Source organism: Diadema antillarum, unplaced genomic scaffold, assembly GCF_040938485.1.
Source record: "Diadema antillarum isolate AM-2024a unplaced genomic scaffold, OU_Dant_1.0 seq00000384_RagTag, whole genome shotgun sequence".
Taxonomy (NCBI): domain Eukaryota; kingdom Metazoa; phylum Echinodermata; class Echinoidea; order Diadematoida; family Diadematidae; genus Diadema; species Diadema antillarum.
Genome location: NW_027271382.1, coordinates 597,753 through 614,787, shown reverse-complemented (window position 1 = coordinate 614,787; position 17,035 = coordinate 597,753). Strand labels below are relative to the sequence as shown.

Genomic DNA, 17,035 nt, shown 5'->3' with positions numbered 1-17,035 from the left:
TATGAAAGCACTTTACAATATTAAAACTTTATCAATGTAGGTCTGATTTTGATGAAACATCTGAGCTTTTACCGATCACCTCCATCGTTTGATTTGACATTATTCTTTCTAAAGTCGACATGACTGAGTATAATTTGGAACAGCTCTCTACAACTCTTTGCCGCAAGTTTTCAATGAAATATCAGTTACCTTGTTTGACAGGCGCACAGAAGATATAGCTAGCGTAAATAAATTATACTGTCGACCGTTTATCATGATAACTAGGATTATAGCTTTTTATTTGTTTATTCATTTATTTGTTTATCTTATTTATTTGTTTATTCATTTATTTATTTATTTATTTATTCATTCATTTACTTAGTCAGTCTTATTTCAACAGGGTAGCCTCATTAGCAGGTAGGTACAATTGTACTGTTCTTCCTGGGGGCCCTGCACATACAATCATAACTGATAACAAAACAATGACATTTACACTAAGTATAACATACGTGGACAGGTGCAGTGTTCCGCTGAACCCCATACATACAATCACACAATAACACACTATACACTGACATTTTATGAACATACTATAATCAAACAAACGATAATACCATGGTGGGCCTACGTATCTATTGTAACCAAAAAGTTAACCATAAATTTCATAAAAAATAATAATGTCACCATGGCAACATATTATTCGACAATATATTCGACAATAACAAAGAGATGACGGTGTTCTGCAAATCTCTTTGTGGCGATCAAGTGGCTGTTGCATACGTTGTTTTTGTTGGCGAGTTGCCTGCATGGAGCGAGGAGCAATGATTTCTTTCCATTCAATTGTGATTGGTATAATTTTGCCATTACGTGACGAACGAGACGCCATCGGATGGGTAAAGTATTCTTCATCACTCTCAGTAGGGTCCATGCTCTCAACACCTATCTTTTTCTCCTCCTCAGTGGTCTTCCTTTTTTTCTTTTTTTCTCTATAGGGCTTTTTACACTTGTGTTTCTTAACCCCGGACTTTCTCTGACCCAGGACTATCGTTAGTCCCGTACCAATTTTTTCAGCTTTTTACACTCGCCAATTAGTCCCGTACTATCTCTTGTCCGGGGCTAAGGAGAAAACTGACCTTTTTACACTCGTATTTCTTAGCCCCGGACTTTCCAAACCACATGAATATTCATAATTACGCTGTGTACTGTACACGTACACGCACGCACCGGCAGCACTTGATTACCTCGTTTCTGATTGGTCAGTGAGGGTCGGACTTCGTCTCCGTCGCTTAGCCCAGGATTATTTTTTCGTTCTGTTTACACTCACTTGCTTGGCACCGCAATTGCGGTGCTAGCACCGCAATTGCGGTGCTAGCACCGCAATTGCGGTGCTAACCCCTGCTATTTTGCAGGGCCAGATAGTACCGTACTATCGGTGGGGCTAGCCCACTTTGGCAAAAACGAGTGTAAACAGAAAGTGGGCTAAGGATAGTCCCGTACCAACGGTGGGGCTAAGGCCCCCCCTTAGCCCCACCGTTGGTCCGGGGCTAAGCAAAATTTTACAACTGTAAAAAGCCCTTATCTCTTCCTTCGATCTTTTTCCTCTGAGTCTGTTCTTTTTCGTATTTCCTCCCCTTTCTGTCTCTTCGTCCTTTTCGTCTTCTTTCGTACATTCTTTTTTCTGTCGATCTTTTCATCACCTTCCTTCTTCAATACACGATCACGAAGCCCGAGCACGATTCAGTTTAATCTGTTTACAATAGTGTGGCAAACAAGTATTTTCCAATCGGAGGTTGTACAAATGTTTCTTTTCAAAGTGCTGTGTCCGTGAAATACTGCCGTTTCCTTACCATGGTCTCTCAAGGGGACAATTATTGTCACAGAAGTTAGAACGACGTGTGAACAATTGATTTGCAAGTCGACAGCTGTCGACACTGACCGGAAGCGTCGTATCTTGCACCTGTTGTGTTTTGCCTTGGGCTTGCGCGTGTTTAGTGTATCCTTTCGTGTAGTCAGGGGGTGGGTATAGGGAGCCCTGGTGTAATATATGGGTTTTTACACCTTGCGACAATGTGTATGTACAAATGTATACATGTACCGCGTCCGGGTATGTGTCAGTACACGTGTATGACCAAAGAGGTGCTAGGCTCGCCAAGCACGTGTACCTACTTGGTCTAATACCTCCTTGGTGTGAAGGTCTATTGGTTCATGATCTGACAAGTATTACGTGAAATGTGCACGTGTCTGAAAGTGCTTAAAGAGGAAATCCACCCCCAGAAAAAAAAACTCTATTAGGAGAGGAAAAAATCCCTTCAGAAAGTTTCAAAAATGACAAAAGTTGGATAAGAAATAAGGAAGATATAACATTTTGAAATTTCACATTTTTTTTTTCTGAAAACGTTTCTTGACCAGTCATTATGAATATTCAGATGAGCCAGTTGATGATGTCATGCCCTCACAATTATTCGTGTATGTTCGGAAATTCAGAAAAATTGTTTTCTTTAGCTAATGCAGGTAAAGGCATGTTCCCATACTAAACTATATCAGAGTTAACATTTGTTCTTTTTTATCTTGAGTTGTATGATTATACAGCTGAAATACGATATTTTTGATCATTTCTGTGTATAAAATGAATAAGAAATTGTGAGAGCATGACATCATCAACTTGCTGACTTGAATATTCATAACGACTGGTCAAGAAGTGCTACCCGAAAAACTCTGAAATTTCAGAATGTCATAACTTCCTTGTTTCTTATCCGATTTTTGCCATTTCTGGAACGTTCTGGAGGGATTTTCCCCTCTCCTTTTAGAGTTTATATGTTTTGGGGTGGATTTCTTCTTAAGTGTAGGAATTACAGTTGTATTTGGGACGGTAGAGCGCGACGGTGACACAGGTTAAGGAGTCCATTATGATCCGTGGGGAATGACTCGCGAGGCCTTCGGTCTGAGGTCCACAGACGTAAACATGGGCTGGAGGTCATGATGTTGACCACTGTAACATCAGGGGGTCAAGTGTACAAGGCAGGTCACGGTTATCATGAAACACAACTAGAAAGTGTATCAATTCTCTCTGAAGTGAAGTAAGCCTTTATAATGAGTGAATGAACGATATATCGACACCAAGACTTTTTTTTTTCCCTCGCAAGCACAGGGTTTCACCGGAAAGTCCTCAGTGATGGGCCTACAGTATAGTTTGACACTCGTGTTGGTTGAACCAGTAGTAGCTCCATGGTAGCACCTTGACATGTATTCTACGTTTCCCAGTTCGGATATCGGAGTGTTACACAGTGTTTTTTTTTTTCTTCTCACGTCACCTAATTAACGCCAGTGACCTACTGACCTCAAAAGGTTTAACCATGGACCTGTCATGTTTGAGAAATCAAGGCGATCATTCAAGCTGTGCTCACCAAAACTAGAGAACTTATTGACATGCTGTTTTTTTCTGTTCCTGTTCGTTCTTGAGCTCGTGTTTGTTTGCGTGTGTTCATAGGCGTATTGTTGTTGTTTTTACCTTCTCAGGATCAGATATGCGATCGTACCATCTCGTCACCCGGGGAAAAAAAGGAAAGCCCTCACTGGTTTATGAATTTAGATGTACCTTCCTGTTTTCACACGTTCAGAGTCAAAATCGGCACATCAGGGAGGCCCATTCGTGTCCTCGCCTCTCTTTGCGTAATGAATAAATTCACGATTAATAACAAACCCGAGATGTTGGGACGTGATGAGGGCACTTTCTACAAGAGTTAACCTCGCTCTCTAAAAACAAACAACCAACCAAACAACCAAACAAACAAACATGGAAAAAAAACATGGCCGACTGCCCGTTGTTATCGCGTTAGCAGTCCTTATTGTCCCGGCGTACGTCTTATGATCAAACCCGCACATTATGTCGGAAAGAGTATACCGATCAAAAATCCCATAGCGTAATACATAATGTTCAAAGACCATGGTGGAGTAACACATGTTGTAGATCATATAAACCCTCTACTTGCCTTATGGTGGAATATTCCCAATTTGTATTTGATACATGGCACGAGTTGGTACCGTAGGCGTTGAAGTAAGCCCTCCAAACAAATTGTGTTTCCTCTGCGATATTATTAGATTGGAAAAGGCGCGCGAATCGGGACTACACCGAGGCCCACGGCAGGTAAAACATTCTACAAAATCGTCAATTCACTGTCTTGTACTCGAGATGTTGCGTTGCGCGTCTGGTGTGTCTTCGGAGCTGAATGAATGATGATCATTTCGTGGGCATATTAAGACAACATCTGCTTTTTACAGTTCTGATAAAGTTATTAAAAAAACCCAAAAAGGAAAAATAAGCTGTCATTTGGCTACTATAGACATGGATTTTTTTTTTAAACACAGAGAGCCTTGCACGTAATAAAATTAGTAGTAGACATATGGTACTAGTAATATTTGTAGTTGCGAGAGAGGACGGCAGAGCGAATTCAAACCCGAACAGAGATTTAAACTACATAGTACTATAGTATTATACAGCTCAAGGAAGACAATGTGGAAAATTAGTCGCTCTATATTTTCTACCTCCCTAACCATCAAACCCTAACCCTTACCCTAACCCTAACCCTAACCCCAACCCTAACCCTAACCCTAACCATAACCATAACCAAAAACCCTAACCCAACGTTTTTCCCATAGGTTTAACACACGCCATGCCCCAATCTGTGCCGTCTTAAAAAAAAAACGCTTCCCGCTATTGTGTACATAAATGTGTATACAGTACAAGAAATTGTACCATCTCATGCTCATGCATATCATTCCACCATCACTGCTTTGGTCACTCTTTCCTGTCTTTCTCACGGTCAATCCGACACTCCTTTCTCCAGCCACCACCATGCCTCATTACCTCACATAAACATCACCACCTGCATCTCACTTCCTCTGCCACCCACCCTCTTCATCCCATGACTGTAAATACTTGTATTGGATTGTGTTATATAATCGGCCAAACTGGCTGCAACAAACAGATTGTATCTCAGACCTGCACAAGGCAAGTCGTGTTCATGTCTCTCTCCAGCTAGTCATCTCCGTTCCTACGTACACAAAAATGGCGACGAGGATGTAGAACGCTGAGTGCACAGCTACAGCGGCCCCCTCCAACATGGAGGAAGGGGGAGATCGACAATGAGATCGACTAGGACATGAGATTAAACTCCGAGCTACAGAGACACTGACCATGGCCCATGCACCAGAACCCGATATCGACTGCTGATCGACTGTGAACGAAAAGACTGCACACGAGCATGGCGAGCCAAGAAACTGATAATGGAGGAAGTGACCACAATAAATCTGAGCCAAACTCCTAGCTCCAGAGGACAACAGTGACCATGAACATGAACAGCGATTGACATGCAAGAGACTTTGTGAATCAAGCGATCATCACGCATCGCCGAGTGGACATGTCCACGGCCCGAGCATATCAGCAGCATGCAGCATGGCCAGACCATTGACCAGGATAAAAAGCCGACAGAACTTGCGATTGAACATCGCTGAGTGGACCAGCCATCCACGGCCCGAGCACTGATAAGAGAAGACGTGCAGCATGGCCAGATCGACAAAAAAATGCGACTGAACTGAGAAATAAGAGTGGATTCGGATTTCATCCATGGCCCGAGCATCGAACACATGCAGCATGGCCAGACTGCAAAGAGAAATCACGACATTGGACTGAGATGACGACAGTGAGAGACAGCGTGCACCGCATCGGAGTGACGACCACCATGCACGCCACATCAGGACAACCGCGACAGACTATTTTGATTCCAAAGAGGGGAAAATGATTCGACATGATATTATGTGGGACCCAAGCGCGATCTCCGAAGCTGTAAACATTAATGATCCGACGACCATGCAGTGTGACACGAGAGCGACTATGAACAACGCGGAAGATTTCCCACATTGACCACGACCAGTGACGCGACGGCAAAACATCAATGACAAACAGGGAACTTCAGTGAATGAATATAATATGGACTGCCCCCGACTCCAATTACGCGAGTGAGATTTGACAGCACGAAAACTGTAAGTGTATAAAATCATGTAAATAACTTAATTTTGGATCATAGGAGAAAACAAAGGACTGACCAAGATGGACTTGAACTTTGGAAAAAAAGTAGTTGGACATCGTCAAGTGCACAGTGAACATTGAACTCTGTTATCTGCATATTGTCTTTATAATGTTCTGCCTTGATATTGTTGTGTAAAGGGCCTCCCCAATTTCACGTCTTGATCTTTGGCTTTCCTGATTTCACACTCCACACTCCCTCTAGACTTCTTGACTTTTCTTTTTCTTTCAACAAGGGGAGGGATATTGTGTACAATGTGTATACAGTATCCCTCCCCCTAAAGGCGCGGTCACACAGCACTCCACGTCTAAATCACGTACAAAAAGTTATGAAAATCTGGTGGACGTGTTCGTAAGTGGTAATTTTTGGTCAATTTTGTTTGGCCGTGCTTTGTACGGGGTATGGCCGTCGGCGGCTGTTCCACTGCTGAAGCACTGCCTAAGCACGGCTAACCATGTCCAGCCACGTGTATGTACGCGGAGAAATCCATTTGTCAGTGATATGCCGCTAAACACACGCTATTTCCCGTGATACCAACGCGTAACACGCGTCCGATGACCGTGCTCTGCCCGTGACAGACCGCTTAACTTTCGCGTCTTACCGCGTCTCCCCAAGTTTTAATCACTGCCGGAACACGGATTATCACGTGTGTTTCACGTGTGTTGCACGTCTTTACTACGTGTGCCGCCCGTGGTTGTCCGCGGGCTAATATTTTGAGCAGTTCAAAACTTTTTGCCGCGTCCGACGCCGTTCCGATTTTTCCCCGCGTCCTGTCATGTCTATAAATTCTTAAACTCGTCTTAAACTCGACATCAACGCGAACAACATCGTCTGCTTCACGGGAGATCACTTTTTGACGGGTTTTGGCCGTGATTAAGCCGTAAAGCACTGTGCGACCGGGCTTTAAGTAGGACGATGTCCAACGCAAGATTATCAATCTGGTGCTAATTTCCACCAAGACATTTCTTCCCCTCTTGTGAACTTTGAAGACTTTTAATTCTTTCTTTCTCTCTCTCTCTTCCAAGCAGTCACTTCACACATTGTGGAAGGGCAGGACTTCCACCTACAATGTATAGGAAGTACTGGGTGTACCTACACCGCCGACCGTTGACAGATGTTAATGGGGATAGTCCAATGTCATACCCAATGACGTCATAAAGACGTCATTAGATGCGAGTGATGAGTAAGGGCTTCAGTGCTGGCTATAGGATCATTACCTTGTGCAGTGATTGTGAAATAATTATTAGTTTGTTCGGCAATGAGGCGAGAGAAAGCACGTTCTGAGTCAGCCAAATAAGACAAAACAATGGGCAAAGAAAAGCCGTTTAAAAAGTCAAAGTCGAATGCTATTCTTTTTAGAAATATGGAAATATTTTGAATTTTGTGCATCATTTTCTTATTATCGTTGTCCTGCAGTTGTGACAAACTGTTGTAATCTTCTCACCCAGATCCCTATAGCGGCACTAAAACTAAATCTGCTAATTGTCGCATTTTCCTCAAACTTTCGCTCATGTGTTCTAATATAGTATTGCAGCATTCATGCAGGGAGGTCCTGATTCATGCACTCAACCAACACATAATTTGGGTGAACTTGTGTTTTTACAGTGATGTGTCATGAATTTTATGATGCTGATGATGCATTTTCGAAATCCTGCTTTCCAAGCGTCCACCTCCATTCACCCCAAACGTTACCCACCGCGCCAGGGAATGACATTTGATATTTACAGGCCTACATGCAGTGTAAACGATTACGATAGCAAATGTCATATTTAAAGCCAAATCCGCTGGTAGGTAATGGAGCTGGTCCATATATTTTTATTTATGTATTTATTCTTCTTTTTTTTTGGGGGGGGGGAGCTTGGACTTGTAATAATATCTTGAAGTTATGTGTAAGAAGATTGAAAATTGATAATGATTTCCCACACATTTGATATTGATTATCATGATGATGGCTGGCATAATGATCTGATTTAAATTGGAATGAAAAAATAAATAGGATGACAGAAATAAGGTAAAATATAGAAGGAAAAACAGTAAAATTATGAAGATTGAGCTATTCTGATGAGATATAAGAAGTGAAATTAGATAACATTGTATTTACGTCACAATGTAGTGGAATAGAGAAAAGAGATAGGGGCCTATAGGCACTCCTTGATGAAGATATTCCGCTTTGAATGTTTTGATACCGCAACGTCTGCGGGTTTTTGCCGGACAACTAAGCCCATGCGATCTTGAAGGTTTGCAATAACTTGTATTAGTGCGTGTTCCCGTCTGTCGTCTCGTATTTGCCCTCCAATGGAGTGACGTCCTAATCAGATTCTTCGCCTTGAATTTGGCTCATTTCGGTCGGACCAGTGTTTGTGTGTCCCCGAGCGTGAAAACGAGCGTAGGAGAGTGTTGTGATCGCTTTTGCAGAAACCTTCGCTGGCAGTCTGAGGCGCACTGTCACGCGCCAACCAATGATGTCATCGCTTCGATAATCAGATTAGAAGTTTGTCAGCACATAGCATGTACCTTGAAGTATGACCCAGGGTCACGGTATGACTGCGTTAAACGTAACCGCGTTAGATGACAACAGAATATTGGTGATACCTTGTTCGATTATGGATCAGAATCGTGTAGGTAGTGAGATGTAAACAAAAGGGAGAAAATAATGTGTATGATGTTTGTGTGTGCGCATGCGCATGCGCGACAGAAAACGAGAAACATTTCTGATCCCCGCAAAGTTTCCTGTTCATGTGGATCTTCTGCATCAACAACTAGAGAACATCAGTTTTTCAAACTCATGACATCTGATCAGGTTATTTTCTGTGAAGATGAAGATGGAAATATGAGTCAGTTTTTAAACTCGTGACGTATGCTCGCGTTATGCTGTGTAAAGATGAAGATGAAAATAGCAACTTAAAAACAGACGAGCTCCCCCTTTAAACAAAACTTACCACTGAAACTGAAGCTGCATCAAACTTCAGATCGCTAGCTGACAAGCATTTTTTTTAAAGATAACATTATGTGGAACGTTACCTCCTTGGAACATCTTGTCCTCTGAAGCGGTATAAATGCGAATCCTACGCTGCTCTCTACCGCGATTCTTTCATTATGACCCCTTCCTTGCCCCAGCTCCTTTTTGCTATTAAGATTTCCATCCCTATAAAGGACGTAATAATGAACTCTTCCTTTATCATGAGAATTCTTCTTGATGCATTTAGAAGCACTTAAGACTGATGAGGGCGGTGTTCTCCAAAAAGTTAACGTCATTTCTTTGGAAAACATTCGGTTTACACTCGGAACTGCAATTTGGAAGAAGTTCATTCAAAGCTCGCAGAATCGGGAAGAGGTCATCACGACGGTAAGAAAAACCACCCATATAGTACAGAAAAATCGTTCGCGAAGCACATAATTATACTAACTTTGGAGACCATAAACCTCCGCTAAGGTCATCGCATGGTCACAAATATCATTCAAAATGATCCTGGATTATGATCCGGATCACAACCAACAGCTGATCATCTGTTTGTGTTACATTTAACAAATAGGACCTGTCATTAAAATCCATTTATATAACAAACAAACAAAGGCAAACACAAACAAAAATACAATCAAACAAGCAAAACATAATCTCAGTGTATGGCGGGTGACATTTAGACGAAGGGATGTCAACGCATCACATTGATATTTTTGCGCAAAAGATGTATGCCCTATACACAAAAGTCCGAATATTACAACCTAGCGATGTGAACAACGACAAGAATCGCTATAAAAAGAAAGTCGTGCAACTTAAAATTTACTTATCTTCATGAATCACTAATAGCTTTGATCACAGATAGTAGATTAGATGTTAGATTTCGTTTTCACTTCCCGTTCGAATAATGAATAGCAGGGGAAACAGGAAATGGGGTGGTTGTGAAGACATTATTGCCTTTTACATCATATATTGCAATATTATTTGTGTAATTACAATCAGTGATATCGAACTTTTTTTCGGGAAGATATAGCATGAATATTTCAAGAAGTTTTTTGTTTTGTTTTGTTGTATTAAATTTTCCAGTTTCGCACGTTTTACTTTACTTAGATTCCTACACAAAAGCAGGACAGCTTCCCTTTAAATTCCCTTTAAATTGAAACATTCGTGAGTCGAGTTCGTGATGAGTCACCCAGTGCATTGTGTACAACTGCGACATGGTATCGTAACTGTTGGAGCTCTCAGTTGGGATTTAAGTTTAGGAACAGCTGTCGTGGTTATTTTTTTGTATTGCAATGTTTTGTTTTACATGATGTTTTCTGGTTTGTCTTCATCGTTTTTTCATTTTTATAATGACGAATAATCGTGTAAGTGTATAGTATAAAATTGTACTTACCGTGTAATGTGATCTCATATGCATTGCAGCCAAAGCAATGCATATTCCTGCGTGCTTTGGCAGAGAGATCACACCAAGGAAATTCAAAGTCTTTTGTTATGATATGCGCTCGTTCAGAATCCACATGAAAACTGTACATGAATCAAGACCAAGACCTAAATCAAAGAGGCCTGAATGTACTTGCAATGTATAGCAACTAATGGGGCGTTTACATCTCTAGGAGAAAAAAGAGCAAAAGTGAAGGAGATTTAGGTTAAGTAAATACTGAGTACTCAAGTTCCAAGGCAAACTTGCTGCGTCATTAAATTCAGACAATGAATTTGTTATTCATTGTCATCTTTTCCCTCTCTGTCCCCGTCTCTCTTTATTTCTCTCTCTTACTCTCTTTTTATAGGGTCACTTCACCTCGATATGATAAAAGCATGTTATTTTGTTCATTATTCATAATGATTCACAGTTACTTTACATTTTTGAATAAGACCCTATGCTGCTGCTTCTTCAACTGCGTAGTCATGACAACGCTGTAAGCAGTCCTTCCCTCCCGCGTCGCCCAGTTATAACGCCCTTTTCGCGACCTTATTTCAGTCGTTGAGAAATAATGATTCAACGGCACAAAAAAAGAAGAAGAAGAAAATAAGATCCAACCTTGTCAAGAGGATGATATGACAGATTGATCGTGAAGACAATAGCCAAGTTTCGAGGCTTCAAGATCACTCTCCTTTTTTTTTTTTTAATACGGGAGGGGTTGTTTTGTTTTTCCTTGCAAACTCCACAGAAGATTTCATAGAATTGATGTCTTCTTTCATTATATGTGTACATTGATTGAATGTGTTTACTCAAATTGTTTTTTTTTTTCCCATGGGGGGGGGGGGATTGGGGTGTGGTGATAAAGTCAGTCTTGACTAAAATGTTGACAGACTTGATTTGTATTAATGGTGGTTTTGTGTGCGTGCGTGTGCTTTGTGTGTATCGATGGTCCTAAATGATGTGTTTTTATATGAGGGGTGTGTAGGGTGTTTGTTTTTTTTGAGGGGGGGGGTGGGTGATGGAGATTACATTTTAGGGGAAGGTCTAGGAATAGGTTGTCTGACACGTAAAGGAAGAGGGAGAGTGGTGGCAGGCAGGTAGTTTTTATCACTGGGTAAGTGTAACGTTCGTTGTCGAGTTTGAGTAACCTAGATCGAGATTAGGGAGATGTCGTTCACGTAAGGAGAAAAAAAGTAACTACATGAAGGAAACTGCGTACCGCCCTGGAGCTATACCCATCCTAAGAACAAATAACTTAACTATGACAATCATGTACAGTAATTTCACTGATGAACCATGGATATTGCAAATTGCAATCAATATAGTCGTTTTCAAAGCAGCAACACTGCAGCAACATATCAGCCTTGGATGACATTATAATATAGCGGGGTTGTTGATCGCGGTCATAATTATGATGTTGTTGCCAAGAAAAGGGCCTTGGACGTTCATGCTCGACAGCATTCTGTCAGTCATCTGAAGTTCCTTCCATCCACGCCTAGCATGTTTCTGTGGCTTTACCATGAGATCTTCCGCGGAATTGAGTTGCATCTCCTGAACCTTATTTCTCGGATTTGTTTCGCTTGGCTATACCACAATGTATACCCACAGTATGGTGGTAGTTGTTGTTGTTGTTGTTGTTGTTGTTGTTGTTGTTGTTTTCGTGTATAGGACCAAAAACATCACGCCCGCAACCCACATTTTTGGCGCTCGAATGCAAGCAAATCATTCCAGCCATTAGTTTCTCGAAATCGAACTCCTGTGACTCCTCTGCAGGCAGAGAAAAAGAAGAAAATACAAAAATGTACAAAAAGTAAAGCAATTATATACGGTATGGGCCTACATCAGTTATTGTTGTATTAGTTGCAAATTGAGTTGAAACGCAAACAAACATTCGACTATTTTGCTGAAGTGGAACTCACATTGGCAAACGAAAAGGAAATAAATCAAAGCACAACATGAAATAATCCATATCTGAAAAATTTTAAAGCATCCAAGTGTTGTATACAAGTTCAGAGTAAATCCCGGGGAGTAAATTGAACAAAAGTACCGGGACGTCTCTTTTCATCATACTTTTCACTTCATTTATTTCATTCCAAACAAAAATGAAACTGCAATAAGACACTAAACCTGTTCCATACGGGAACCTGGTGGCCTGTGTATTAAGTCTATGGGAAATAATGGTATTCAGTATGGAACGGGTTAAATGTATGAATAATTACATAAAACCACTACAACACTGTAATCAAGGAAAATACTGTGAATTATATAAAATATTGTGAGAAATACCGAATCAAATTTGTTAGAAATGGAGGGGACTGCTAAAAGGCAGAGTTTGTGGTTGCAGTTTCCCCATATACAATAACTCCTTGCCAACATGTCGCCTGTGTCATGTCGATCATTTTTTTCCAGAATTGAGAGCAATATTCGGAGTATTTACACACAGAAAAAGGAAAAAAATAAGGTCACTATGCAAACACAGAAGGATGTCCACTTTTTACATAGCCCGCAAACTGTGTGGAATGGCCAAATCTCTATGCCTACATTGCTTTAGGCCTATTTGATTACTTTATAGGTTTTCTGAATTTCGTGCAGCCCACGTAGTAACAGAAAAAGTAATAACAAAGCAAAACTAAGCAACACTTTGAAAACCAAGAACGATTAGGGCCTAAAGAAACATATTAAGTTACTCAGATCAGAGCTAATTGCTTCAGCTTAACGACAATATCAAGTAGACATTTTCCCTTTTCTGGACAGACGTTTAGCTCGCTCGCTCATCGATCGAGAAGACGTTCTGTCGCGATGATGTATTGCATTTTAGTAAATACAATGGGGTGAATCGGGGACAATAATGTCACGGCTCTGTTGGTCCATGTCGTCCGACACCTGCTCGGCCCCACTGACAGTGCTTATACTGTAATGGGTTTTTATTATCTCCATGATCTCTGAGACTCTGGATGTGTTTGTCCAGTGTGTTATCAGTTGTAAAAGGAGCTTCGTTGCTGACTTGTAAAGTGTCCGCGGTGAGTTTGTGAAATCACTTGTATTATATAGGGTCTAGCTCATTTCCGTTCAAACCCACCCAACCTGCACCCGGAATCCCATAGCCATACAACCGGAGCTAAAGTAGCTCCATGGTGGTATATTTCTGTGGGTATACTGACTAGTGTATATTTCTGTGGGTATACTCTCTAGTGTATATTTCTGTGGGTAGGCCTATACTAACTAAACCGTTTCATCGCAAATGATTGATAGCGTGGATTTCCCTTGACCGAAAGATTGGTCTGTATCTAGAGAATCTGGTCGTCGGGGATAATTATGTTCCGCGGAGCTGGCTTCACGGAATCCTCTCCGTCTGCGGAGAGCCGAAAAAGGGGGAAAAATTTTAAAGGGGGGAAAAAAAAGAAAAAAAAAAGATTGTATCGTTGGCGTAAAGGACGATAGCTGCAAATCTCCGGTATCGATCAGTGAACTTGTGAGTCTATTATTGGAATCTTCAGCATTTGTCCTGTATGTGAGCGGGATTTCATAGAATTTCAGTGACGAAACGTGATGCAAATATATGCGGGTCGCGATTTTTCTCAGTATACAGTTGTATACTTGAGATCAGTGCAGTGCAGCAGAACGTCATTGTATCACGTACATTGTAGTTATATCCGAAGATAATAGAGCGCAGCATTGGTATCACAACGGGAGTGCGCGCGCGCGCACACACACGTTTATAAAGGCAGTGGCACCTTTCCTGTCAGATCGGCCCTGTGGCCCAATGGATAAGGCATCTGACTACGAATCAGGGGATTCCAGGTTCGAGTCCTGGCAGGGTCGAATTTTTTTCACTTTTGTTTTGTTTTTTTGTTTTTTTCCCCCCATATAGAGATCTGGTTTTGAATGCAATTATAGACGCATCCTCTGATTTTGTTTCTTTTTTTTTAAAGATTTTTTCTCATTTTAACTGATATAGACTTGAGGTAGTATACTTTACATGACATGCAACTTTCTCACATGAGAATACGCCATTAGAACTGAGCGACCTATATTTCACTCCCCTCCTCAGCACAATATTAATCCATCGATTGCTGGAATATCTTTCCTTCTTAGTGCAGAAGCTAATGGGGGGAGGGGGACAGTGGAGGCGCTGGCATCTTTTCCGCATCTCGATGTTTCGGGGGGGGGGGGGGTTTACCGGTAAACGAAATCAATCCCTGTGTTTCACGTTTAACAATTAAAGTCGAGGAATGAAGTTCCATTTTTTGTTCAGAATACATGCTCAGTGCAGCAGCAACACCAGGCAAGCGACGGCAGTGGATAGTCCCAGCAGGGAGGTGGGTTCCACCTCCCTGGTCCCAGGGAGGTGTCCACCTCCATGATAGTCCGTTGTCATGGGAGTCGTTATTCGTAATTGTGTAGGCCTGTATAGGGTTCCACTCGCCATCATGTAGCTACTATTGGCCTATACATGTAATATTCGCCATGTTCAGCCGTGACGGTCAGTGTATGCCTCTTGGAGTAGTGAGACTACCAACAACGAAAACTCATGATTGTTACAACCATTGTTGAACAGAAGCACAATGACAATGATATCGAATGGAGGAGCTATACACGAGCGGTGTTATTCCACGTCTCCTCCAAAGAGAACGAGAAAAATTATACGCGCTCTGTGAAGGATTTTTGCAATGTAAATGCATTGGTATATGGCAAAGAGCATACTAGTTATCAGAATATTTTGTGAGGATTATTTTCTGCTATTCTACTTCAGATCAATTAATGGAAACGCCCACAAAAGAATCTTCCAAACTAAGATTCTGCTCGTGGCATCATGTTAACCGCTGTTCCATGACTTATTCGATTAACAGAAAATACTTATATAATTTCCACATGAACTGAGCATGAATTGCATGCTGCCATGTACAGTACATACCCATTGTTTATCATATTATGTAGTATGGAAACGGTGTGTCAAGAAAGGAGCACAGGGACGGAGATCGCGGGCAATTCATTTGATTATGATAATAATAATAATAATAATAATAATAATAATAATAATGATAATAATGATAATAACAATAATGATAATAATGATGATAATAATAATGATAATAATGATAATAATAATAATGATAATAATAATAATAATGATAATAATAATAATAATGATAATAATGATAAATGATAATAATAATAATAATAATGATAATAATGATAATAATAATGATAATAATAATAATGATAATAATGATAATAATAATAATAATAATAATAATGATAATAATAATAATAATAATAATAATAATAGTGGCTACTTGTATAGCGCACAGGTCCACTTTTCAGTGCTCATGGCGCTTCAAAAATGAAAAGATACAATTATTGTATATACATGCACATGTTCAAACATATCAACAAAGAAGAAAATGGCAAACAGAAAACAAATATATAGGCTCCTACCAAATAAAGAATACAACATATACCAATTAAAAATACATATTGTACAATATTGATGATTTTACATGACCGGATTTGCGCCCAAAGTGTACACTGTGATTTTGTAGCGAAAGTCCTCTTCATTGTAAAGGCCCCTTGACACCACAGAGCATATCAAGCCAACGAATTCGAAAATTTGAAGATACATTTGCATCGGTTGCTACTACTATAGAATATAGTTCGTAACATGTTTGACGTTCTTTATACTAAGGGATGCGCAGAGAAACGCTGGAACCGATTTTTTTTTTTTTTTTTTTTGAACATGGCCAAAATAAAATAATAGCATATCTCTGCAAATCTTCACAAAATTGATAGCTAACAAATTGCTATGGAATACAAAGAACGTCAAACATATACAGACTGTATACGAATTATTTTAATGTTTATAATAGCGAGATTTAGATCTGCGACGCGAAAGCTAAGACGACGGAGGCTCCCGGGTTGGACAATGGAAACGATTGTCTCGGGCTTGTGCAGAACACATCTTTTCGCCTAATTATCCTCGTATTAGCTTTCGCGTCGCAGATATCGAGTGAAGATCGCTATTAACAAAGGATGCGAACGTATCTTCACATTTTAAATCCGTTGGGCATTCGTTGACTCTATTCGCTCTAGTGTGACGGGGCAGTCAACATTAAGTCTGCAGTCAAAGACTACGAGCTAAATGTATTTACAATTACATCTTGGACCGTGACCTATTTTTCCACCATCATGTGTTCGGCTCAATTGAGTTCATAAATCCCATCCTGGTGCCGAAGTATGGCTACTTGACATGAGAAACATGTGTCGGGTGTCCTGCTATGTTTAGGATCGCTTTCAAGTAAAACTGCACACAGTATAAATACCATAACAGACAGTATGTCATATAAGATTCGCTATCGAGCATCGGATTTTGAAATTTCACATTTTCTCACACACACACACAAAAAAAAATGATATCTGTGATATATCGCAACCAAAATGTTCACATCATATTCCTCCTAATCATACTTCACGTTTCATTTTACAATTTACAATACTTTGATGAGAGTAGATTTTACTTTGTTTTGTATGTTGCTTTGTGTTGTATCTTATTTCAAAACAGGAAACACAGGAAAGAAAACCAGTTCATAGAGA

The 17,035-nt window shown here is 40.5% G+C and overlaps 1 non-coding gene and 1 pseudogene across 1 annotated transcript; both read left to right on the top strand.

Moving 5' to 3' along the window:
• The window catches only part of LOC139731741 (alpha-N-acetylneuraminate alpha-2,8-sialyltransferase ST8SIA3-like), a 29,165-nt pseudogene that overhangs the window by 5,516 nt on the left and 6,614 nt on the right, over positions 1-17,035 (top strand).
• Trnar-acg (transfer RNA arginine (anticodon ACG)) lies at positions 14,194-14,266 on the top strand. The gene has a single exon. It is a non-coding gene; the product is annotated as a tRNA-Arg (tRNA).